Source organism: Bubalus bubalis, chromosome 1 (genome assembly GCF_019923935.1).
Source record: "Bubalus bubalis isolate 160015118507 breed Murrah chromosome 1, NDDB_SH_1, whole genome shotgun sequence".
NCBI lineage: Eukaryota > Metazoa > Chordata > Mammalia > Artiodactyla > Bovidae > Bubalus > Bubalus bubalis.
This window is the reverse complement of record NC_059157.1, coordinates 28,567,400-28,593,823: the sequence shown is the minus strand read 5'-3', so window position 1 is coordinate 28,593,823 and position 26,424 is coordinate 28,567,400. Positions and strand designations below refer to the sequence as shown.

Below are 26,424 nucleotides of genomic sequence, written 5' to 3'. Positions count from 1 at the left end.
AAGTTATTCAGTTACATATATATTTCATATTCTTTTCATCATTAAAGGATATTGAATATTGTTCCTTGAGCTATAAAGCAGCGCCTTGGTTTTTATCTATTTTGTATATAATAGTTTATATCTGCTAATCCAAAACTCCTAATTTATCTCCCCATCCCCTTTTCCTGTTTGGTAACCATAAGTTTGTTTTCTGTGTCTGAGTCTATTTCTGTTTCGTAAACAAGTTTATTTGTATCATATTTTAGATTGCACATATAAGTGATATCATTTGATATCTCCTCACTTCACTTATTTCACACAAACAAAAATTTCTTTTAAAAACACATGCAAATATCTATTCTAGTGTCTGGCTTACTAGATACCCCAAAATATTACTATTGCTATTATCTGCTAGGAACTCTTCTTTTCCTAGGAAATACTTCCATGTGCTAAACTGGGAGATTCCATGTTCTTACAGGATCCAAACTGGCCAATTAAAATTCTTTTTCCTCTTCACTGGTATATGAATGGATATGTGATCTAAATCAAGCCAATTAAAAATCCTTTCTGGGTTTTCTGTTTGCTTGGATTTTGGGGGTGTGTGTGTGTGTGTGTGTATTTTACTGAAACTGAATGATCCAGTCCCCTTTTAGTTCGGGAAGCTATGACACATAGAGTTTAGGAGATGTTGATGATCAAAGGCCAAGTCTCTATAAGAAAATAAGCTACTGCCATGTGAGAGAGACTGAAGCAGAAGCAAGAGGTAAGGGATGTTCTGGCCTAATTTTATCCTGTCCCTTCTTCTAACTTTTAATAAATGTATTCTTTGGATTCCACGAGCCAGTGAGGTATTTCAATTTGCAACCTTAACTCGAAATTCACAAAATTTTTTTTCTAGCTTTTCCTGTTTTTAAGTATAGTCATAAAGTTATGAGAATCAAAGACCCTAACATATGAACAGAATCTGATGAAACCCGATAGATACGAAGTGTTCTTCAGTAGTGATTTCTGTTTTCTTTTCCCAGCTGACAGCAGAAGGGAAGGAGTTTTCACAGATGGGCAGGACAACAGCAGCCAGAAATAAGAGCTCCAGTCTGATCAGGTACAAACAGAAAAAGCAGCTCTAGTGTCCTTGCTCACTGCTGAGGCCTTCAGTGGGTGCTAGAACCAGGAGAATGTGAATGCCTGGTACATTTCTGCGAAGTTGGTCAGACATGCTAGAGACTGTAGAATACACCTCCCCGAAATAAAGAAGATGAGGAGAATATGTTGGGAGTAACTAGTAAGACTTGGCTCAGGTTAGAGAAAAGCCAAGGTGTTCACATGACAAGAAACGAATGTATTTGAAGGGCTCAAATTAAACTCCTTCCATGTATCAGAGCCAGCGATCTCTTTCAGTACAGGGCCAGATAGTAAATATTTTCAACTTTGTGAACCACATGAAGTCTTAGTCACATGTTTTTCTTGTGTGTGTGTGTTGCCGCACTTTAAAAATGTAGAAAACATCCTTAGCTCACGTGACACACAAAAGCAAGTCTTGGCCCACAGACCACAGTCTGCTGACTTTGAGCAATGGCATACGGTAGGAGATGACAGTCAGGTGTCTTTTACAAAATTACATAAATTTACATAAATTAATGGGACAGGTGTATATGTCTGCATTTCAAGTCATCTCAGAACTACACTCCCTGTCATTTTAAATAATGCAATCATTGGGGATGATTCATGTAAATGTGCCTCTACTTATAAACTGGATTTCTCAGGAACCAAAGTGGTAAGTGTGGAAAGTAGGACTCATACACATCTGAAAGAAAAGTAAAAGCATGTCACAAAATAAGAGCTGGTATTTATTGTGAAGTTACTATGTGCCAGATAGCGTATATGTAGTCGCTGTGGACTGAATTGTCTTCTCCTAAAATTCATATGCCGAAGCCCTAAACCCTTCTATGACTGTATTTGGAGCAGGGCCACCTAGGAGTCCTGTATTTTTATAAATAGATCCTTACTGACTAGAAATATTTAAGAGAATGTTAGTCGCTCAGTCGTGTCCGACTCTTTGTGACCCCATGGACTGTAGCCTGACAGGCTTTTCTGTCCATGGAATTCTCAAGGCAAGAATAGAGGAATGGGTAGCCATTTTAGGGATTCACTATTCCAGGGATCGAACCTGGGTCTCCTGCATTGTAGGCAGATTCTTTACTATCTGAGCTACCAGGAAAGTAATAAGGTTACAACGGGCTCACAAAAATGGAGCTCTAGGTCATTAAGACTGGCGTCCTTCTAAGAAGAAGAAGGTACCCCAGGAGTGTATGTACGCAAAGAAGAGGCTGGATGAGATTGCAATGAGAAGGCTGTCTGCAAGCCAGGAAGAAAGTCCTCCCTGGAAACCAACTATGCTAACACATTGACCTTGGATTTCCAGCCTTCAGAATTGTAAGAAAATAAGTGTCTGTTGTTTAAGCTACATGGTCTGCAGTACTTTATTGGGGCTGCCTAAGCAGACAAATACAGCATTATTTAAAATAAGTTAAATCCTAAGATATCCCTGAAGGAAGGTGTTATTGTTATCCTTACAGAGAAAGGTTAAGTAACCTTCCAGTCTTGTCTAGTTAGTCAGTGGCAGGGTTGGGATTTGAACCCAAGCAACGTAATCCAGGGCTTAGGTTCTTTCAACCAAAGTGAGCCGGCCACACTGAGGCTCTTCTCTGTTTTATATTTAGGATGGCTTCCCACTTAAAGAAACAAAACCCAGAGGAATAGCTAACTAACGTAGAACAGTGGTCCTTAAAGTACTCTAGCACATGACCACCTGAGGACGTCTCTAAATCTTAATCGTACAAATTTCACTGCTTCCAAAAGGAGCAAAACAAAGTGGAGATCAAATAGCCTATGCTTGGGGGAATGGTTTTTGGAGTCGTCCCAAAGGTAGAAATACAAAGCAGATTTTATTTTTCTCCTTATACATAATATATATGCACTTGTAACGTATACCATGGCAACTTTGGTATAGACATTTTTATATAAACCATTTTTTTTTCCAAAATGTGATGTATACTAAAGATTGATTTTCCAAAATAAACTGGTCTTCCAGATTTTTATAGCTGTGAAGGGGATAAAGCAGACATACTCATGCAAGCCAACCTTTATTTTGGCAGTCCTTCCTTATGCTCCCCTTCTCTCCTCCGTTGCTCCTGATCTCTGAATTTAGAATCCAGCTTTGGCTAATCCTCAGCAGTGGTACACTAGAGAAATGCTCAGACTTCTAGATTAATTCTGAACTGAGTTAAAGTCTAACTGATTACACAGTTGAACATCATTGCAATGATGGGAAAACCATGGCTAACATGGGCAGGAATTATCACAGTAGGATTCCCATACTGTCAACACCTGTGCTTACCTGGCCTACAGTTGAATAATCAAACATATAGCCTCCATGGTCTCAAATGGGCTCATCTGATTATTCGGAAAGAAAAATGCCAAACCAGAATGCCTCAGGAGTGTGTGCAAAGATTCCACATACCAAACCAGCCCTCTTTGGAGCAGTAATAGATAAAATGACATTCATTTCACTGAGTCCCCAAGAGCCTGCAATTTTCGTCATACAGAAATGGCTTTCTGAAATGTCTAAGTAGGCATTTTTTATTACTTTTCTATAAAACATGCCCTGAATACTGATGATAAATATCCATTTGAATTATAGTAGAAACAAAGCCTGAAACATAAATGTTAGGCTTTATCATTTATTAGAAAAGGAGAAATTTTTTGAGAAACCTTAATTATGTAAGCCTGACTGACTAACCCAGTACAAAAATAATTAATTATATTATTTTTCTTTCATTCTTATAAGATTGATATTCAAAAATGTTAAATCTGTGACAGGAGTCCTTTGTTTGATGCTAAAAAGAAATGAAGCTGTGTGACTGTTGTGTATGTATGAAAAGACAGGTGTAGCTTGTGTTATTGATAGTATCAACAATAATAGCCAATAGTTTTTCATTCAATGACCAACCCTTAAGAAGTTCCAAAAATGTGTTGAGCTATTTAGCTAGCTACTTAACATATACCAGTAAATAAAGCAAAGAATTCTGCCCTTGGGGAGCTTACATTCTACAGATGGGAAATAAAAATGAGCAGCGAGCATGACAAATAAGTAAATCCTATTGTATAAGAAGTTTTGGAGGAAGATTCTAAACAATTGAAAATGGCCCATGGTGGAGCTTGGTGTTTTGAGAAAATATAAAGTGGTTGGTCTGATGCTGGAGTGCAATGAGCAGGGAAAGTAGCAGGAAATGAAGCAGATGAGATGGAAGAGGTGGCAGGAAAGATGAGGTTGCACATTGTAGGATGAGTTTCAGCATAGGATTTGATGGAAGGAAGCTATTAAAGGGTGCTCAGTGACGAGGGATGGAATGTAACTCACATTTGAACTGGATCACTCTGACTCGTTTGTTAGGAAGACCTTAAAGGAGCAATGGAGTGAAAAGCAGCACCTTTAGGGGGCTTTAGTGGGGTCTGGGGGACTGGAGGAGAGGTGGTGGAGATGTCAATTTTGAGTATAGTTTGGAGAGAAGCCAACAGGATTTTCTAATATGTGAGGAGTAAAAGGAAGAAATACTACTCAGCCCTTAAAAAAAGAAAAAATCTTGCCATTTGCAACCAAGGGGACAAACACAGTGATCATTTTGTAATGTATAAAAATACTGAATCACTATGTAGTAACTTGAACCTTACATACTATTATAGGTCAATTAATTTTAAAAATAATAAATTTTAATTTATTAAAAAATTAATAAAAAGGGAAAAAGATGAATTTATCTGTAATAAAATCGCCTTCTCTTTGGCATAGGGAAGGGACATGGAGAGGAGAAATGTAGTTAGTCTTCTCACTCATGTTAATTATGACCACAAGCCCAGGGAACTGCACACCCAAGAAGCATTTGGGCAGCATTTTAGTTTTATGCTATTTTTGAATTCATAAAGAAATGGACCGAAAAGGCAGGGTGAGTGGAGCATTCAGTATTGTTTTTTCAAGGATAATAAGGTTTGCCCCCCTACTCCCAAAAAATGTGTTGATGGATGTGGGACTGCAGCCTATATTCAGGCTGTGAGCCCATGTTCTGTCAACAATGACATTATCCTAAATTATATTGACTTGAACACATGACGCCTTAGGAGAATGGAAAATAGACTTTTGCATTAGCCTAGCAGGGGAGGCTAGTTGCATCACACAGATGAAACTAGAAAGACCAGTTGGAAATTTTGCAACTATAAGACATAGAGTTTTAATGCCATGAATGGTAGATCACTGGAGGGTTTTAAACAGGAGACTAGTATAGAGAGATGTGCTTTCAAACAATTCCTCTACTGAAATGACAGATTACATTTTATACCGATGCTTTTCTTTCTAAACTTTCTTGTAAGTGATCTCCTATCTACTAGATGATGAGCGACAACCAATTGCCTGCCAAAGGAGAGTTGCGCCACTATACAGAAATGTAAAGAGAAAAAAAGTAAGTATTGGTGTTTTGTTTTCTCCAAAATAGTTTCTTGAAGCTCACCCAGCTTCCCATCAATACTTTTGAAAGACAAAACAAGTTCCTTTGCAAAAGATGGATTTATGGAAAGAAGATAAGTTTCTTGAGAATCAACAACAGGACCTTAATAAAGAAAGAACTAAAGTTTATTTAAACACTTTAAACTGGGGAGAGAGCAGGCACACACAGTGAGGGTCACTTCTGATAAGATGAGGTATCCTGGGAGAGGAGACGTGGATGCATTGCTATGTTGGAGGAGGGCAGGACCAAAACTTGCCACTTGCACTGCGCTCTCTGGGCTTTTTCTTTCAGTAGGTTAACACACTCAGAGGCCCTTGGATGCAGAGTAGGAAAACCTTGAGGAATTAGTGGCAGCGAGGGTAGTGAGCCCTCCCCCAGCTCCAGCACCTCAACTATGGGTGAGTCAGGACCACAGTGTGAACCCAGCGTCACTTCCTTCTGCAACCACTGGGCTCCCTTTTGGCTGCAGGGTTGAAGAGGAGGAAGACAAAAGAAGGCCATACTGGGGAGTCTGGTGAAGAGTCTGGTTACTGAAGGCTCAGACGGAGGCACTGGAGAGGCCACATTTTCAGAAAAAATATATTTCAGGTTTGTAGTTTACCAATTTTGTCAGTTTTATCTTGAAGATTTTAAAGCCTAGGCTGTTTCGCCTACTATCCATGTAATACGAAATAGCTTTTTCATTGGCATGGGAATTAAAAAGAAAATTAGTCTAAGCAAAACATAATTAGAAAGATAAACATACTTCCTTCTTAAGCATATGATATATGCAAAAGCCTAACAGAAAATAGTCTGCCGTCTTTGCTATTCAGTATTATCTGCGTCGCAGCTACCCATTCCCACCCCTCCCTCTGAGACCCATTACAGAAGATAATGAGTTGACTAGATACAGCGAAGTCAAATTAAGCAGTGATATAACCAGCAAGAGTTACATGAATTCTTTCCTTCCCACTCAGCAGATGATTCTCTCACAGGCTCTTCTGCAAGCTGGTGGTTGGACCAGTTTTGGAAATTAATTAGTCAATTAATTGCTGTGAACCTAGGCAAGAGTGCAGCCTAAAGAGGGATCACCAATAGCCTTCTTCTCTCATCCTTTCCCTCTAACTTCCTCTCCTGGGAGTCTGGCAGGGCATAAAGATGGTTGGCATTCTGATTTAAGGTTTTATGTCTGAGATCTTCCAAAGGACCCATGTTGGATGGAGGATCTGCAGAGCTTCATTACAGAGCATCATCATGCTCTTTCTGATCACCCGGCAGCATTCCGGGTGCATTCACAATAATTCACAATAACTGGCCCGTGTCAAACATTATTCTCTTTCCACTTGCGTAGGTATGCAGAGATTTCTCTTGGATATCTTCTTTTCTAGCATAAAAGTTGGAAAACGCATGAGCAAAATTCCCATCTAAGCTTTTTCTAATGTTCTTTTTTTAAAAAAAGAATAATTTTAAGCATATTTAAGCCAATGTAAATTACATTTTCCCTAAGCACATTTACATACCAAGCTATTCTGTAGTCCATCAAGAAAAATGACACAGTCTACATTTAAAATTATTTTCTACGATTGGGAATGACTGCAAGTTGGTTCCACCCTTATTCTCTGCCAAATCCTGCTGGTTGTAAAGCTCTCGTTTCTGTAAGTCTGTGGGTTGAGAAAACGGGGGATGTTGCTGAAGACTTGAACAGAGAATTTCAGTTACGTTAGCATAACGTTTTGTCATAAGTTTTTGTTCACTTGAACCTAATAGCTTCATCAGCAGTGCAACATGTATCATTTTTGTTCACTTAATAAAGAATATAGAGAAGCATCTGAAACAACCTGAATGCCCAACAATGAATGGATTACCTGTTAAATGATGGCACATGAATTTAGCAGCATACTATACAATTATTATGTGAAAATTATAAAGTTCTACAGAAACATAAAAATGCTACAATGTAGGAAAAGGAAGCAGAATAAAAAATTCTATCATTCTGTGTTACAGGTATGAAAAATTATGGAAATGTTCATAGAGAAAGAGAAACTAGCTTATTCATTGAGATGGCACAATTATTAAGTTTCTTCTTTAAAATGTTTCCATTTATGGGTCTCCTGATACAATGCACTGAGAAGGGTACACCATCACTTATGGCAGTACCCTTGCATCAAATGCGTCAAAAGTCAAAGTGAAGTTGCTCAGTCGTGTCCGACTCTTTGCGACACCATGGACTGCAGCCTCCCAGGCCCCTCCGTCTATGGGATTTTCCAGGCAAGAGTACTGGAGTGGGGTGCCATTTCCTTCTCCAGGGGATCTTCCCGACTCAGGGATTGCAGCCTCCCAGGCCCCTCTGTCCATGGGATTTTCCAGGCAAGAGTACTGGAGTGGGGTGCCATTTCCTTCTCCAGGGGATCTTCCCGACTCAGGGATTAAACCTGGGTCTCCCGCATTGCAGGCAGACACTTTACCCTCTAAGCCACCAGGAAAGCCCAAGAAATGCATAAACTGACTCTAATCATGAGAAAACATTAGACACACTCAAAATGAGGGCCAGTATACAAAACAGCTGACCTATACTCTTCAGAAATACCAAAGCCATGAAAGACAAAGAAGGAACGAAGCCCTGTTCTAGATTGCAGAGACTGAAGGGACATTAAAAAAAAAAAAAAACTAAAAGCAGTGTGTGATCCTAGACCAGGAAAAAAAAAAATTGTAACTGACTCTACTAGGATTGGTATACATTGGCTAATTTCAAAGAAAACACATTTCTAAACAGAAATGATTGAAATTTTAACTCACACTCACTTATAAAAAAACATTTATGTAGAAAATTATTAATGATCAAATATTTTGTCATAAAAATTCAGTATTTAAGTATAATTTGTAAATAGTGATTATAATGGTAAAGTTTTAAATTTCAGTATTTTTATTATAAAAATTTTAATTTTATTCTAAGATTTTATTATATTTTTCCTTTGGGCTTTCTGATCTTTTTATAGTCAAAATTGCCTGAAATAAGTTACCCTATGTTGCTTTATATTTTTCAGAAAGTTTAATAATCTTTATAGCCCCTGTCAATATTCCAGGAAAAAAACAGTAGTGATCTAACAATGGCAAATAATTGGTCAGATTATTGCTTTTTCTTGGCTTAGCAATACTAAATTTGTAGCATATTAAACTTTCAATGGCAGCAAGGATGTTCTTCATTTGAGTAAAATAACCAGGATTTAACATATTCATGTTACTTGATGAGAATGATCTAGTTGCAGTTGAGCTAAAAACAAAAGAAAAAACAGCAGCAGCAACAGGAACAAAAGCAAAGGAAATATACTGATGTTATTATTATTATTATTTCAGTGTTACATGAAGGCAAAAGAGAAAAAGACTCGTTATATTGTAACTCTTTTCTTGGATTGAAATTTTCTGTATACATTGGGCTTGGGATCCAATTTATTCATCTAAATTATTCTTTGTTTTCTAGTCAATAATGTAGCTGCCATTTTCATTTTGCACATGAAAACTGACTTGATTTTACTTACCCTAACAGCAAATTTAATGGGTTAGAAATTAGACTTTAACAAAGATGTCACTCTGCTCTGATAGATTATTTTCAGATCAATGGTAACAAAGAAAAATCCTACCATAGTACCTTACTTAAAAGGTTACTTAATGTTTTGTTTGTTCTTTTGGATTAACGATGATTGCAGAAAAGTCTTTATAGCCCAGAATGACAATTATTACAGCTGTGATTGATTCGACAAGTTTAAAACTGCACCCTGTTCTCATTCAGATCATCTTGAGGCCACCAACTCAGATTTGTTGTCCAGAGTTAAGAGCTGGCCATGGTATACAGTGGAGATACTTTGATCACCACAGGAATTCAGCTTCTGATTGGGGCCTTGCTGTGTTCTAATCAACCAAACTAATGAACTATATACACCGTACATTTATCTAGTAGGAAGACTTGGATTTTCCCAGAGCCAGTGGTAATCAAGTTTGCCACTATTGTTCATATTTGATCATAAGAAAATCAAGTCTATTCATGCCCATATTAAAAAAAAAATCACCGATTCCATGTATATATATGCCTGTCATTTACTTGCTTGATGTAAATGGACCCCACCGAGTTATACAATATTAACCTCCTTCAACACATAGTATAAAGTGCAAAACTTTCCCTGGAATCCTTCCTCTCTTCAATGACATTTTTTTACACCTAAACTTGCATTTGTTCATGGTGGCATGAAGAAATTGATTACAGCTAATATTTATATATAATTCTGTAAAAACATACAAACTATTACTTGTTTTCTGGCTTGAGAGTATATTTGACTTTCCCTGGTGGCTCAAATGGTAAAGAATCTGCCTACTATGCAGGGGGCCCAGGTTCGATCCCTGGGTTGGGAAGATCTCCTGGAGAAGGGAATGGCTACCCACTCCAGTAGTCTTGCCTGGAGAACTCCATGGATAGAGGAGCCTGGTGGGTTAAAGTCCATGGGTCACAAAGAATTGGACATGACTGAGCGACTAAAAACAACAACAAACTCAACAGCTCTTCGTTAAGAAGCTATTTTGTGCCAGGCATCGTGTCATATACCAGAAGACAGGGAATGTGGAAATGGACAAAGGGGATGATTGCAGAGGAAAGGAGAATAACTTCATACTCAACATTTATATTATATCGATTATCTTGTAGATAGAGTTATGGATGTGGTAAAGCTATTACCCTCAGAAGACAACAAATAGATATAAACGTATATTCCTTGGTTATATTAGTTAGCCCTTAAAGTATTGAAGCTTTTCCTTCTCTCTTGGTTCATAGAGACCACTCTGTAAGATGGATTGAAACTGTGAGAAAGTACCAAGTAATCCCTCCCCAACCGTAAGTACTACAAGAAACTCTAGCCCATGGACTTAACGTATGTATATTTTTCCAGAGAACTAGAATTAGAAAGGATAGGAAATTGTGGTTAAATGAGGCTAGAAATAGAAGGTAGGGTAGATTTCAAAGTAGGAAGTGAGGTTTTCACATTAAGGTCTTGGAAGAGACTCTTATAGACAAAGCAGACAAAATCCTTGCTCTGGAAGATTTTACATTTGAGGTTTAATATTACAATCTGACTTTGCCATGAGACAGGGAGTAGTTTTGCAAGTTGTTAGATATTCAGTAATACATGGAAAATAACTGAAAGCTTTTGCAAAGTGAAAGGGTGACCATTGTAAAAGATGCAATATTTTGCGCAGTGAATAAAAGTGATATGAAAGAACGGAGCAGATCACAACAGACCCAACGACAAATGAAAGCCCATCCGTCTATCCCAGCTAATAACTGAAGAACAGGAAAGGAGACAAAGTTGATGCATAATGGGTAAGTAAAACAGAATGACTTAATCATCAAATAATTTTAAAAGATCATGGGGAAAATTGATGAAAACTAAGAATTCTTTAAAAAATAATAAATGGTTTAACTTTGCTTTTAAATAATAAATGAAGTATGAAATCTTATATCTCTATAACATAATATTATGAGAAAAAATAAAAGCCCAATTCATCTAACTAACATTTGATTAATTTGATTCTTAGAACTAACATATTATAATCTTATTTTTATTAAAAGTAAAATTAACTTATTTTATAATTTACAACTTTTTGACTTTTCATGAGAAAGTCTCAGTAAAACCATTCCTCAGCCCACTCCTCAGTATTAACTGTTACATCAGACTCTGTTATATGGATTTAAGTGGCTTTTATCAAATACCAGTGATCAAGAGCCTTCTTTTTGCATAAATAGCCCTCTCTGCCTTCTAATTTTGAGGTCCACCTAGGATAGAATTAACTTCACTTTCATTTTGGATAAACAATTTGCAGAATTACCTACATTTCCTGTTATCATATTCATTTCACTGGATCCTAAGAATATCTTTTTATTTATGCTGCCTCTTTTGTAATTTATGCACAAAACTATTAGATAAAGTTAAACATTTAGTATAAACATACTAGTAGAACACTAGGACTAGAATAAAGTATTTTTTTTACATAAAAAGCTATGTTCACTAGAAATTTTCATATGTTATACATTTTTTTTAGATTTAAGGAATAAGAAAGAATACCCGCTACCATTCCAACTGCCCAGCATTTATTCCTCAACAGATACCTGTCTGTCACCCACCGTCCTCCCAGCATTCTCCTAGACACTGAGGATTCCACTGGAACGAAAACAGACAACACAATCCAATCCTCACAGAACTTACATTCTAACAAGAAGTAGAAAATCAAATAATTGTCTACATTTGAGTCTAACGGTGGGTAATAGCGTGTGCGTGCTTAGTCGCTCAGTTGTATCTGACTCTCTGCGAGTCGATGGACTGTAGCCCTCCAGGCTCCTCTGTCCATGGGATTTCCCAGGTAAGAATACTGGAGGGGGTTGCCATTTCCTCCTCCAGGGGATCTTCCTGACCTAGGGGTCAAACCTGCTTCTCCTGCATTGGCAGGTAGATTCTTTACCACTGTTCTACCTGGGAAGTCCAAGTAGTGGTATTATGAAGAAAACCCAAGAAGGGGGTAAAAGAATCTTGGGTGGGAGTCACAAGCTTAAATAAATGGATAAAAAAGGTAATATTTGAACAGGAGTTGAAATAGGTAAGGTGATGCTGGAGATTCTGGCCAATGCAAAAAATAACTTTTAAAAAGGGACCAAGAGAGTTAAGGGTAGAAGGGAAGAGGTACAAACTCTTGTCAGAAGATGCTCTGGTCACTTACATAAAAAATCAACACAAAATAATTCATGTTAATAATAATTCAGCAAATTTCCAAGAATTAAAGCAAGCTAAAAATCTTTAGCACTTCTTTACATCAGTAAAAACAAGTTAAAACACATAGAAAATTAAACAGCATTCATGTGAACATCTTAAATTTAACAGAGAAAGCATAAGACTTATATGTACACATACATGCTTTAAAAGCTCTACTAAAGAACTTTAAAGAAGACCTAAATAAGTGGAAAGCAGCATTGTTTTGTGTCAGTTCTCTCCAAATTAATGTAGATATTGATTATTCAATATTGCTAAAAAAAATTCTTACAAGATTTTACTGGGGAATTTGAAAAGCTGATTCTAAAAATTATATTGAAGATCAATGGCTCACAATTAGGCAGTTTTAATAATAGAAAGCTATTGTATAAGGCTTCCCTGGTGGCTCAGAGGTAAAGAATCTGCCTGCAGTGCAGGAGACATGGGTTTGATTCCCTGAGGGAAGATCCCCAGAGAAGGAAATGGGAATCCACTTCAATATTCTTGCCTGGGAAATCCCATAGACAGAAGGAGCCTGGCGGGCTTCCCTCCATGGGGTTGCAAAGAGTTGGACACAATGTAGCGACTAAACAACAATAAAGCTATTAAGACATCACAAAAGTATATTAATTAAAAGAATATGGTATGAGCATAGAAATAGATATTGAATTAAGAATAGATTTGTTCAGCGAATCCTTATATATGTGAGAATTTGGTACACACTTCAGCTGGCATGAAAACTCAATGGTAAAGGAAAGAATATTTATTAAATCACATTAGAAAAACTATGTAGAGAAAAATGACTTTGAGACTACCTCAAAGCATATTACAAAATAAACTCCAAATGGTCTATAGAGCTAAATTTGAAGAGCAAATTTATAATTTTAATGAGAGAGATGACTATCAGTTTTTGTAAAAAGATTTCTAAAAATCATCAATCAACTAATTTCAAAAGCATCCAACTTCTGAATTGAAGCTCTCTGTTTCTCTACCTCTTCCTGATAATGTTTACATCCAGGAGGAGGTTAGATTTTCTAAGAGAGGGTGTCCAACTCTGTAAAAATAGGGAGAATTGGTTTAGAAAAGGCCAGTAGATTTGGTATTCAGGAACTTGTCTGAAACTTTAGCCAGCTGAGGACATAGCTTTACAGGGAGTTCAGCTCAGTGCTCCATGATGACCTAGGTGGGTGGGATGGGGGTAGGTGGGAAGGAGATTCAGGAGGGAGGGGATTATAAAGCAATTATACTCAAACAAAACAAAACAAAACAAGGAATCCAAAGCATTTTGGATGTTCTATAGGTGGGCTCAGCTTGACTAAATATCTGGTAACAAACAAGCATTAGTCAGCAAGCCATTGAGAAATACACAACTGTTGAGTTTATTTTTGTTTTATTTAGAGATTCAGACGAGCTCCTGAGCCAAAGCAAAACTTGGATCCACTTTGGATTTTGGTCTCTGAGTTTAGATTCACTCTTTTGTTTTTATGAAAGATTCGACGGTACTTTTGACAATCACTGGTTTCCCCCAGTGTCCTAACTGACATTATCTCCCTTCACAAAATAGGCTCTCAAAGCTAGGCTGTGGTTAAATAATTCCTGAAAACACAATATTCATGCCACTCTTGCCTCCTCGATTACTGCAATGTTATCTTTTAAACATTCTAGAGGGAAGGCTCTACAAACCCAAGATATCTGGTTCTATAAGAGAAGGGATCATAAAGAAAAGATGTTCATAAAGCCATTATTATTTGTTTTGCCAAGGGAATTGATTGTATTCCTTTCTGTTCATGTAATTCGTTCTTAATTGTAAGAGCTTTATTGTAGTAAGTATTTTTCAAGTCTTTGGAATTTAGAAGTAAATACACAAGATAATCCATCCAATGTTTCAAATCATGGGTCAAAGGGTAGGAAGCATTCTGTATATGTGTTACCCTGTAGAGAGAAAACTGCTGTTAATTTACATAAGGACAATAGAGTTTATCTCTAGCAAAAGAGGATTTTCTCATTGCGTGACTGCTTTTGGGAACAGAATTGTAGGGCAGAAGAAGATCAGGTTTCTAATGAACATGTAACAAGTAAATTTGTAATAGCGTTTTCAGAAGGAAAAATAGACTCTCTCCAAGAGTAGTGAGTCTCATGCAACTAGAGTAATCAGAAAAGAAAAGAAAAACTGTAAAAGCTTTCAGAGGGCCCGACTGCCTTCTCAAAGCATCAGTGGACAGTGGATTGGGTGTAAACTTCAGTTTAAGCAGACAGCTTTGGGCTGGGGGGAGTAGGGGGCACATGGAAGTTTTCACATTCTCCTTGGCTCCATAGGACCCTGTCAAGGTGGAGAACTAGAAGGAACAACATGAGAAATGAAAGGTATAACCATCAAGGGGAGCAATACAGGCATGGGAAACTTTTGTTGTTTTCCCTACCTGAACACAGTCATGTTCATATACCATTCATCCTTGTTTGAGTCCCTTTCCTCTGACCCCATCTCCACCTGTGAAAATTCAACCAGTGTTCCTGTCCCAAATCAAATGGAACTTCCCCATAAAATAACTCCCTGATTCATAAAACAAAATTAATATAGTAATTCCCTGATTCAGGCTTCCCATAGATCTTTTCATTTGTTCAGTTTTAGCACTTAACAGGGACTTCTCTTGCAGCCTGTAGCTTATTCTAAAAGTATCATTTCTCACCTACTGAAATTTAAATTTTTGAAGACAGAGAATGTGTCTAGTAGATCCTTACACCTCAAATGTGTAATAACACCTCATTGTGTAACTCTCTACCTTGTAGCCAGTACATTTCAATAGGCGGATACTAAATGAATGGGAGAATGAATGGAACATTCTGAAGAGGAGGAAAATGTCCAAGTGGCTTCTTGGCAGCAGGGTGCTTCTGTCTCCCTTCCCTTTGATCGAACTTCTTTCTTTCATTTCAGACTTTGGGCTGGAAAATGACAGGATCAAGAAAACAGTAGGGATACAAAGTTGGGAGGTTTGTTGAGAGCATGTGCAACTCCATGAAATAGCAGTTTCAAAGATCAAGGTAAAACTTTTTCCCCCTTCAGGTAAGGAAAAAACTGTGTGGTGAGTGGAATTAGAAAGAGGAAAAAGACCAAGTGAAATATCATCACTCATCATGAATGGTATTAAAATAGAACCACTGAGAAGATTATTGAGACAATGACTTTCTTTCCAAAAGGGTAAACCCTGTCAACAGCAGGAGGTAAAAACCGCAGTCAACAGCACTGAGTGAGGGGTAAGAAGATTTCAGGCAACTTAAAGAAAAAAAAATCTTTAAAGATATTAGTGACTCTTTTCCACATTTCCATGAAGGTTCTACCCATAAGGAAAACATTCCTCTGTATTCCACAGCAATATATCTTATTTTTTTTTAATGCAGCAACACCAGCCAACTGGTGAGGTGGAGACACTGAACAGCTACCTTGGCACTCGGTTCTTAATATCCATTCAGAGGGTTAACTGTCAGCAAAGCCAAAAAGGTGACAGCCAGATAAAACAGTCGCAGTCCTCAGGGTGGAAAATCATGTTGCCAGGCCAGCCAAAATATAATTTCTTGTATGTCTTTTCTCTCCAGGAAGTACTTCTGAAAAACACCTTTCCAGCACAATAGTCATCGAATCCAATTATATATTTTTAGACACCACTAAACATTCTTTTTTTTATTTCTTCCATTTCAAGAAAACTCTCCACATCTGGAAAGAACAGCAATGAAGAACAGGAACTGGCGCGTTCATGCTCAGCTCCTACCGGGCATGTTTTGTTTAATTTCCTCCGTTTTTATGACATTTTCCTATGCTGCTACTCCAGACGTTCAATAAAACACCTCGCCACCGAGAAACCATAGGGGAAGGAAAATCTAAAGAAAATCTGACGGAAGATCTGAGAGTGAGATTACCTCAACCGTGAGCACAGGCAACAGGAGCCTGTGTTCCGGCTTCCAAGCACGGTTTCCCTGGGGTCTCTCCTTGGTCTGTGGGCATCAAGGCTGCTGACCTGTGCACTCTGATCCACCGCCAGACGAGTGGGTGCACTGTCCTCCTGGAACTTGTATCAGAAAGACCACAAAAGGCTGTATTGTCTATTCAGTTTTCCAAACTTCAGCCATCCAGTCCACGATTAGTTTTTCCCCAGGGCAGTTGAGAAGTCATTTCTTTCTATCTTTTTGTTTATTAACAAGCAAGAACCAGCTATGAATACAATCTAGAGCAAGAGTATGGTCTAGCGTGGACAGGGAAGAACCAGATATGAGATAAACAGGTCAAAAATGGAGCCATGACCTCAACTTGAAGCATGATGGAGAAGCAGGGCAAACGTAGTGCCTAGGAAAGCCATCAGTTTATAAAAAAGATGTCAGGTAGGTAAAGAATACTTAGCACCTAGTCTCTGTGTCTTCATTATCTAAGGGAGAAAAAAAAAAAAAAACCCTGGCTTTTATTTATTTACAATATGTGAATGAGTTTCAGATCCTTGTCGAATAGGTTGGGAGAGTCCACGAGGGTGCTAGGTGTCCACGACATGTGAGACAGAAAAGCACAAAATGGGGAGTGTTGACCTTCGACTGCCAATTACTTCTCCAACAAAAACAAAAATGGGTTTTTATCAGAATCAGCAAGGAATTGCAATGGTGAACCACTCACAAGTCTACTCATAGCAACCAGAAGTAAAGTGAAGTCGCTCAGTTGTGTCTGACTCTTTGCAACCCCGTGTACTGCAGCCCACCAGGCTCCTCTGTCCATGGGATTCTCCACTTGAGAGAGCTGTACTAAATAGAGTCTATTGGAGGAACTGAGAGTTCTAAAGTATAATGGCTTTTCACCTGCTGAGCTGCCATAGTCTCTCACTGGCTGAGCTCTTGCCAGGCAAGAAGAAATCTTTCTTCTTCCTGTTGAGATCTGCAATCTTTTAGGCTGGAGGGCGCCCCCTTCTGGCTTCCTGACTCTATTTTAATTAAAGTGAAAGCGAAGTCGCTCATTCGTGTCCGACTCTTGGCGACCCCATGGACTACAGCCTACCAGGCCCCTCCATCCATGGGATTTTCCAGGCAAAAGTACTGGAGTTGGGTGCCATTGCCTTCTCCGTCCTTGAGGCTAAATAACCTCAAAGCCTCAAATCTCACAAAGTGAGACAAAGTTTCTCTTTCTGTGTATTTGGGTAAGTTAACAATTCTTACTTATAGACTCCAGTCAGCCTAACGCTGAACACAAATATTACTGAACACGTGCTGTGGGGCCAGAAACTGCCAGGAGCTGGGGTTAGAGACAGACAAAGCAGGCCCAGGTCTCCAGCCACCCTCTCTGGCTGCTACCCAAGGCACCATACTCTGTCACCACCACCAAAACCTTAGGCCTTCCCAGGTGGCGCAGCGGTAAAGAATCTGCCTGTCAGTGCTGGAGAAGCAAGACACATGGTTTTGATCGCTGGGTTGGGAAGATCCCCTAGAGAAGGAAATGGCAACCCCCTCCAGTATTCTTGCCTGGAGAATTCCATGGACAGAGGAGCCTGGGTGGGTTACAGACCATGGGGTTGGCAACGAGTTGGACATGACTGAGCAACTGACTGCATACACACATACACACACACACACACATCCACCCACCCCAACCCCAAAACCTCAGGGACAGCTTCAAAGAAAGAGTCTGGGAAGAAGGTCTCAGGGTCCCAGCTTTCCTCTTCCCGGTGGGAAATACCTGATAGATGGCTTTAAAATATATATGTATTATGGTGAGTGAGGGCTCCTCCTCAGTTGCGGTGAGCAGGCTCCTCATTGCGAGGCTTCTCTCGTTGCAGGGCACAGGCTCAGGGCACAGGCTTCAGTAGTTGTGGCGCATGGCTCGGTAGTTTGGGCCGCGAGACTCCAGAGCACAGGCTCAATAGCTGGGGCGCCCCAGCTTAGTTGCTCCACAGCATGTGGGGTCTTCCTGGATCAGGAATGGAACCTGTGTCTCCTGCACTGGCAGGAGACCACTGCTTGGTATTCAGAAACCAAGCAACTTGGGAAGTTTGTCTGCATCAGTGGTGAGGAGATGGGGAGGATAAAGAGGAGGGTGATGGTGGCCCTGATATGAGTTGAGTACTTAAGCAGGTAAATAATCAAATAGTTATTTATATTGAGAAAAGCTGAGTCTGATTTATTGCTGTTGGAAAAGGGAGTTACAGTATGGAAAAAGAAAATGAGAATAAACCCTGGGATGCTGGAAATATAGAAATATTAATGTGTTAAATATGGAAATATTCATGTGAATTTAATTTTCAATAGATTAGAAATAAAAAAATGAAGGAAGGAACAAAGGAAGGAAAGGAGAATGTGGGGATAAATGATGTAATTCTATATAGTATAGTCCTTATATACCCTAGGTCTGTCTATCTCTCGAGCTTGGGAGCAGAGATACCCCAATAGCAATAGTGAGCATATTGTTCACTCAGATCTTCCTTTGTAAACACCATTCTCCACTAAAAGGAACCAGAGCTCCTTGGAGGAATTTCTGATTTCCTGGGCTGAAAAAGGGAAGAAACAAGTGAGTCAGGAACAGCTTGATGTGCCAGAAAATAAATGTTCCCCTAGTGACAGAGCCATGTCAAAAGGATACACAAACTACTTTGAGATCCCCACTAGTCAAATCTGGAACAACCTGAGCATTAAAATAAGAAATACTAGCAATATATTAGAATCGATCGAATAAAATGGAAATCTACAAGTTCATGCAGATATGAATGCATGAATAAATGAATGAATAACTAAATGGAAGAGTTGAAAGATTTTAAAAACAGAGGAATGCCAAGTAACAGAGAACTACAGAATAAGATAATGATTTGTCAATCATCAGAGTAATAAGTAACTCAGCCCAAAACATCAATGCATGTAAAATATTTTGGGGAGAGTTAAATGATGCACAAAATATTACTATTCAATATTAGATTCAAAGCACTTCTGCATGAAATACTTATCAATTACAAAGGTAAAAGAGAAAATCTTTACAACTGGGGAAACTGAAAGAAAATGCCTTTTGTCAAGCACTTACGTTTAATATCCCCAGTAATGGCATGCACTGAACTTACTTATAAGTTGATAGAATGCAATGAGAATAATTCAGTATTACTTTTCTCATACTTCTACCCAAAATATGTAATTTGAATCTAGTCATGAAGAAAAATCACACAAGCTCAAATTGAGGGACATACTATAAAATAACTTACCTACAATTTCTGTAAGTGTCAAGTCATGTAAGTCATGATGGAGGAACAGATCCAATGTGAACTGAACTTAACAGATATGCCAACTAAACAGAACTGGATCCTTTCCTAGAAAGGAAATTTTTGGAAAATGATGAAATGTGAATCAAGTCTGGAGATTAGATGGTAATAATGTATCCATGTTAAATTCCTGATTTTGATGGTAATTCTGTATATGTGAAACTGTCCTTGTTTGCTGGAAATTCATACTTAATATATTTGGGGCGTCAGGTTGGCAACTTAAAATTATTTAGGAAAAAGAAAAAATGTCCCTGCTATTATTCTTTTAGTTTTTTTTTTAAGTTTAAAGTTACTTTAAAATAAAAATTTAAACATGTATACACACTACCTACACATAGGAGTACAGATAAACTGGGGAAATCTACACAAGACCTGTGTGTAGATTCCATCAGTGTTATATCCTGGCTGTGATCTGTACTGTAGCTTTGAAAAATGCTTCTACTGAGGGAAATGGGTTTAAAAGTAAGAAGAAATTTCTGTATCATTTTTTACAACTCCATGTGAATCCCGTTATCTCAGATTTTTATAATTATAAAAAAGTTTCAGCAAGTTAGATTAAGGAAAATAATGTTTACTGAGCATAATGTCTCATTGAATCTTTTTAATCTTTATTTTTTATTGACTTTACAATATTAGTTTTAGGGATACAACATACAGTATCTTTACCAGTTATATTCCATTTAAAAGTATTATAAAATACTGACTATATTCCATGTGCTATTCATTACATCTTTGTATCTTATTTATTTTCTCAAGATTTTTAAAAAATTTTAAACAATTTTTTATTGGAGTATAGTTAATTTACAATGTTGTATTGGTTTCTGCTATACAATAAAGTGAATCAGTTATACTTATAGATATATTCATTCTTTTTAAGATCCTTTTTCCATATAGGTCATTACAGAGTATTGAGTAGAGTTTCCTGTACTACACAGTAGGTCTTTACTAGTTATCTATTTTATATTCAGTTATTGAATCTTTATAATGGCCTATGACAGTGATGCTTACTATTCAGATCAAGGAAGCCAGGTTTAAGTAATGTTGAAAATTTGACTGTTAGTAAATAGAAGAAATGGGGATTGGATTAGAATTTTGTTGTACAGCTAGAAAAAAAAAACATTACTAGAAAAAAATCCAGAAAAAAGATTCTAAATGCACCGTATCACTGTTACTGTTGGAAACTTGTTAATAAATGTATACTTTTGTCAAATGTAGAGTTAAAATATAAAAATTAATACCCACCAAATTTTATAGTCAGGCCATGGAGTAAATACTTTTGATTTTTATGATTCCACAAAACTCAAAATTCATTATAAATCTACAAATAGTATTTTCACAGTTCAGCTACAAAGAGCATCCTAAGATCCTAAATGGAGCCCAAAGTGCATGAGAAATGCCTGGTATTTTTGTGCCTGACATTACAATTTATAAACCAGACAGCTAACAGTAAATATGAGAGCACTCAAGAGCAGTATGAGAATACAGGAATTGAAATGAGACGTGGGAGTAAAAGTACTGGTTATCTGAGTAGGAGATTCTCTTCTTCAAAATTAGCACAGGTTTAGTGTTGGATGTATGCAATATGCTTTGTGAGGGGACTGATTCTTCTGTAGAAGTTGGAACATCACAAGGCGAATTAAATTGTTGCCAACACTAGAATCCAGATACAGCCCTTTTAGAAATATCACTTTTTGGTAGAAACATTGTAAAAGAATGGCTGTAAAATGGGGATGTATTTCATGTCAATATGTGGAAGCAAACTGGGAGACCAGTTACTGATACTATGTGGAAGTAATAAACAGTATTAAAAATATTAATTCGAGGGAGTAGATCTTTTTCCTATCACGGTGAGCACATTTTTGACTTTCTCTCTGGCCCCAACAATGAAAAAAATAGACTGTGACATCTGAGTCCATCTAGGAAAGTTCACGCATTTAATTAACTTTCTCCTCCAACCTAATATAGAGCTTAGAATATTCTTCACTGAAAGAATGCTTCAAAGATGAGGAATCATAGTCATAAAAGCCTCTATTAGATGTGTGTGTGTGTGTGTTAGTCGCTTAGCTGTGTCCAACTCTGTGATCCCATAGACTGTAGCCCACCAGGCTCCTCTGTTCATGGGATTCTCCAGGCAAGAATGCTCGAGTGGGCTGCCATTTCCTTCTCCTCTATTAGATGGGTTTCCCAACATTTTCTGAAGTTACCAGCTGGCAAAACTGATCTAGCTGAAAATTTATAAAGACTTTGGATATATTTACACTAATATTTTAAAAATATTTTTATTTTGTAGGCTACAATGCAAGGATTTAAAAATTTTTTATCTTCTGGACATTACACTTCAAATGTCCAGATTTATTCACCTGGTGTGTGGAGATAGCTAAGTCCTCATATTAACCTCTAGACTTCCTATAAGGGCGATTAACTGAGAGATTTAAACCAAAGTCCCTTTTCCACTCTTTTAAAACACGAAGAGTGCTTAACAGAGCTATATTTAGTGTCTATGAGAATTACTATCTAGTGCACTTAAATACAGTGAATTTAAATGAATAATATATAATTTAGGTCAGAATTTTTTTTTTTACAAAGTTAAGTGTATTAAATACATTTCCCTCTAATCTTCAATTATTATTCATGCTGATTTTTTTTTTCTCATTCTTGAGTAAAATTAGCTCATTCCACGTCTTTACTGGGTCCTCCTGATTTTATGGTAGTTGTCACTGGACTCTCAGTTGGGAATTAAAATACTTTATTCAAGTATCAAACATTTTATAGCCTTTTTCTCTCTCTTCTGTAGACCTCCACTTCCCTTATTATCCCTCTATTAAGAAAGACATAATTAATTTCCTCTTAGAAACAATCAATGAGAAGTTATAACTTAACTTTCAAGCTCCAAGCTTCCCTGTTCTTGTCCACTTCCTTATGTTCCAACAAAAATTGTGTAGTTGAGTGATATAATGGTTTGGGGAAAATGATAATTTTTAAAACTTCTTCATATAAATGTTATTTATAGATGTTCTTTACATTTTTTCTCTAAGTGCCCTTCGCAAGCAGGTAATTCACAGATTGTGTTTATCTCCTCTTGCTACTCAAGTTGAAAAAAATTTTTCAGATAACTTGGAGTATGTTAAGCAACTTTGTAAGTCTTTTTAAACAATTTTTTTAAAGGGTGAAAGTAACAAGCTTAAAAGAAAAAAAAATTAGAGATGCTGAGATCAGCATAGACATTATTATGCAAATATTTGGAAAATAATCTTCAGACTGGCAAATTCTAACGATGCTTTTTCTCCCCACAGGTCTATCTTCACTTGATTCGCTGGCCCTATCATTAGAATTTGCTGAGCTTCCCCCTGCCTCAGGACCTTTGAACTTGCTCTTTTTATACCTGGAATGATCTTCTCTCAAGTTTGCACATGGCTCTCTGCTCTTGTTACTTGGTTCTCTTAATGAAAATAAGATCCTCAGAGGGTCCTTTCCTGACCACCCTAACACAGGTAACTGCATTCTTTGAAATTACTAGTTATGGTTTCTTTCCAAACTTCAGCTCTAAGAGCATTGTAAACAACAGCAAAACATCATTTGGCCGTAGTTCTTTATCTTAACAGAGGATTTTTCTGCACTTTCTCCTATCTTTAACTTAACTACTATGAATTTTTATGAGTATTTTCCTCTGATGATTAAAATCAGTGCAGATCCTTTATGCTACCATAGCAGGTATTGTTTGAGCTTTTGGAGTAAAGAAGAGATAGGATACAGGCACTCTCAAATGGGCACATGTACTACGTACCAACACTGTCCTATGTGCCAGGAATGTAGCAGTGAACAAAACAGGCATTTTTAGGGGAAACATGAACTTAAGGACAACTTTCATATGACAGGATATTGAAAATCAAATAATAAGGGCAAACATAAAGATATGCTTCTGAGGAGTGATAACAGACAGCAGTAACAAGGAAAAGTGAGAGATACGGGGAGTTTACAAAGTAGGTCCAGATGAGTTCTCGAGGGTAGCCTTATACTATGGTAGATTTCTTTTGTAAATATGTGCAAAAATCTTGTTGCAGCACTTGAACCTAACATCTAATATATTTACAGGGCTATTCCCTTCCCGATACTGCCAGTGTGAGCTCTGGTCCCCTTTGGCGTGGGAGCGATGAAAGGATGCCATAAGGTATGGAGAGATTTGTAGATTTTTCAGATTTTTCTCTCCAGAACAATGCAATTTCCTAAACACTGCAGCTCTTCATGTTCTAGCAAGACTTCAGTATTGCTCAGATGACAGATTTGTATTCCCTTCTTAAGTGAGATGCTGAGTGTGATGTGGTTAGGCTGAAAGGGATTAATGCAAAATAGGATATGGGTTGGTTATAGAGCTGAGAGAAACTTGAGTTGGAATGTAGTTGGTGATTGTTGTGCAAATTTCTGTTAGATGGCTGAAGCAAAACACATGGCAAGGGAGCCAGATTTGCCCCTTGGTATTAGAGTGATCCCTGGGAATTTGTCATCAAGTGGAGGATGGTTTTTAATTCTAGTTTTACCTGTGTGAGAGTGGTCAGGACATGTTATTCTGCTCTTGACCAGGTGATGATATTTATAAGCCATGTCTACACATGATCCAGTCTCTCAAAATCATGTTGAAAGGAAACACTAATCTGACTCCAGAAGCTCTGAGGCATGATTTTTGCTTTTCACCTTCTTAACAAATCCAGCCAGGCCATTTCACTCTGTCCATGACATAGGAGGTTTTATCACAAATGCTTTCAAATATAATCTCCTCTTTCAATATTATACATTCATGAAAACCACACATCACAAAAGTAAAAATGTCCTGTTCCTTCATGCCACTTTGCTCCTCTGTTTAACTTGTTTCCCCCCTACCTCATAAGCCTCACTCACACTCTCATGCACCATGTCCACCACACCTCAGTCACCAAACCCTCTGCCCTGTGACTCTTCAGCATTCTCTTGCTCTTGGTACAGCTACTGGGAAAGTGCAGTCTCACAGGCGGCCTGCTGTTTGGATTGGGGCTACAGAGAAGAAGTCAAGAGATGGCCTTTCAAACAAGAATCTTTGGAATTCAGGAGAGAAAGGCTGTGAATACTGGCACAGTGATAATTTTTTTTTTTTCCTATTGCATTGTTATTATGGCAGTAACATTGTGCAGACAGCTTTGGGGACTGGAGGATGAAGCCAGAAGGTGGGGGGAATAGAGGGTTCCTGGTATACGTGGAAAGCGTGTGCTATTATAAAATGCTCCAGTGAGTGACGGAGTAGCCTAGTTGATTTGTTTGTTGGTTATACAGCACCATGTTTTATTCAGGAGTTCACTTAAAATATTTAGTCTTCATCCTTTTTTTTTTTTAAAGGATTTTTAAAATATGTATTTGTTTATGGATGCACCGAGTCTTCATTGCTGCATGTGGGCTTTCCCTAGTTGCGGCCAGCGGGGCTTCTCTTCATGGAGGTGCCTGGCTTCACACGGGAGTGGCTTCTTGTTGCAGAGCACAGGCTCTGGGTGCACAGGTTTCAGCAGCTGCAGCACATGGGCTTCAGCAGTGGTGATGCACAGGCTTGGTTGTTCTGCGGCATGAGGGATCTTCCTGGACCAGGGATCAAACCTGTGTCCCCTGCATTGGCAGGCAGAGTCTCATCCACTGGACCACCAGGGAAGCCCTGGTCTTTATCTTATAAGGAGAGATAACAACATGAGGCATGAAATTTCGTTTGAAAAAGGACTGAAGGGAACATCCTAAAACTAGGTGAGTTAAGATTTTCTGTGGTTAAAAAGCCATAACTCAAGGGTATTTCTCAAAGTCTGGTATGAAGAAGGTCATTTTCAAATGGCATTTATATTCACAGGAAAAATCTCATGATCCAGGGATAGAAATTGATCAATGATGAAATCTGAGGATAAAGATGATCAGAGAGACAGAGAGATGCAGAGATAGAGGAAAGAACTAAGCATAGGGGAAAAATGGCTTCTAGATTCCCAAATCTGTCCCAACAGCAACATATAATTTGACCATTAAAAAATAATTTAAAAAAAAGCTTAGAAAAAGCAGTGTGGACAAATGCAATTTTATAGAACATAATTTTGCTGAAAGCAATTTAGTTAAAAGCAAGTTGGTCAGCAGGTCATTTTGGCTGAAATGATGATGGGCTTTAAATGAGAATTCCTAGACACTGCTTTTTTTTTTTTTTAGTATTAGTTATATTTGGTGCACCTTGGGACATTTTGTAGACCTTAATAAATCATTACATGTTCTTTTCCATTGATAGGTATTTTTCTACTTTTTTGTCTTTTAATATTTAATATCATTTCAGTCATGTTCTTTCATATTTAACCAATCAATTCACCTTAGTCTCAATCTTTTTGTTTTCATATTTCAAATTCATAATAAAATTATTTCTGCACACTCTGTTTAAGTTATGAAGATGTTGGAATAAAGTAAATATCATTTGGTAAATTGCCTGAATAAATTATGGTAGGTTACAAAATAAGGGTATGATCCCCATTTTGCTAACAACTGAGATACAAATATTTAAATAATATATAATAAACATACTTTGTATTTAGAAAGCAATTTGTACAGATAATTAAAAGGTTAATAGATAGTTTGGATAGGTAAGATTATACAGCTCTGTGCTCCCTTTTATATTTTTCTATTTTAAAATGCTTAAAAACTTGTATTTTTGAAATAGAAAATTATGTTTTTCTATTTTAAATAAAATATACATTTCTCTTTAAATATGGAAAAATAGGAAAATAAGCCAATAATGAATCATTAATTTAAAAAAACTGAAATTTGAAGGATAGAATTTTTCTACTTTGAAAATAATAATTTAAAGACAATTATGCC

The 26,424-nt window shown here is 37.5% G+C and overlaps 1 long non-coding RNA gene across 2 annotated transcripts; it reads left to right on the top strand.

Moving 5' to 3' along the window:
* The first annotated feature begins 283 nt into the window (after nt 1-283).
* LOC102389840 lies at nt 284-24,002 on the top strand. Of its 2 annotated transcripts, none has more exons than XR_006640704.1 (9): nt 284-1,081; nt 5,419-5,489; nt 6,004-6,122; nt 10,335-10,392; nt 10,755-10,878; nt 11,598-11,812; nt 15,231-16,669; nt 22,860-23,057; nt 23,659-24,002. It is a non-coding gene; the product is annotated as an uncharacterized LOC102389840 (long non-coding RNA). The 2 variants fall into 2 exon arrangements; XR_006640703.1 differs by having other exon boundaries at nt 5,401-5,489.
* Nucleotides 24,003-26,424: the final 2,422 nt, after the last annotated feature.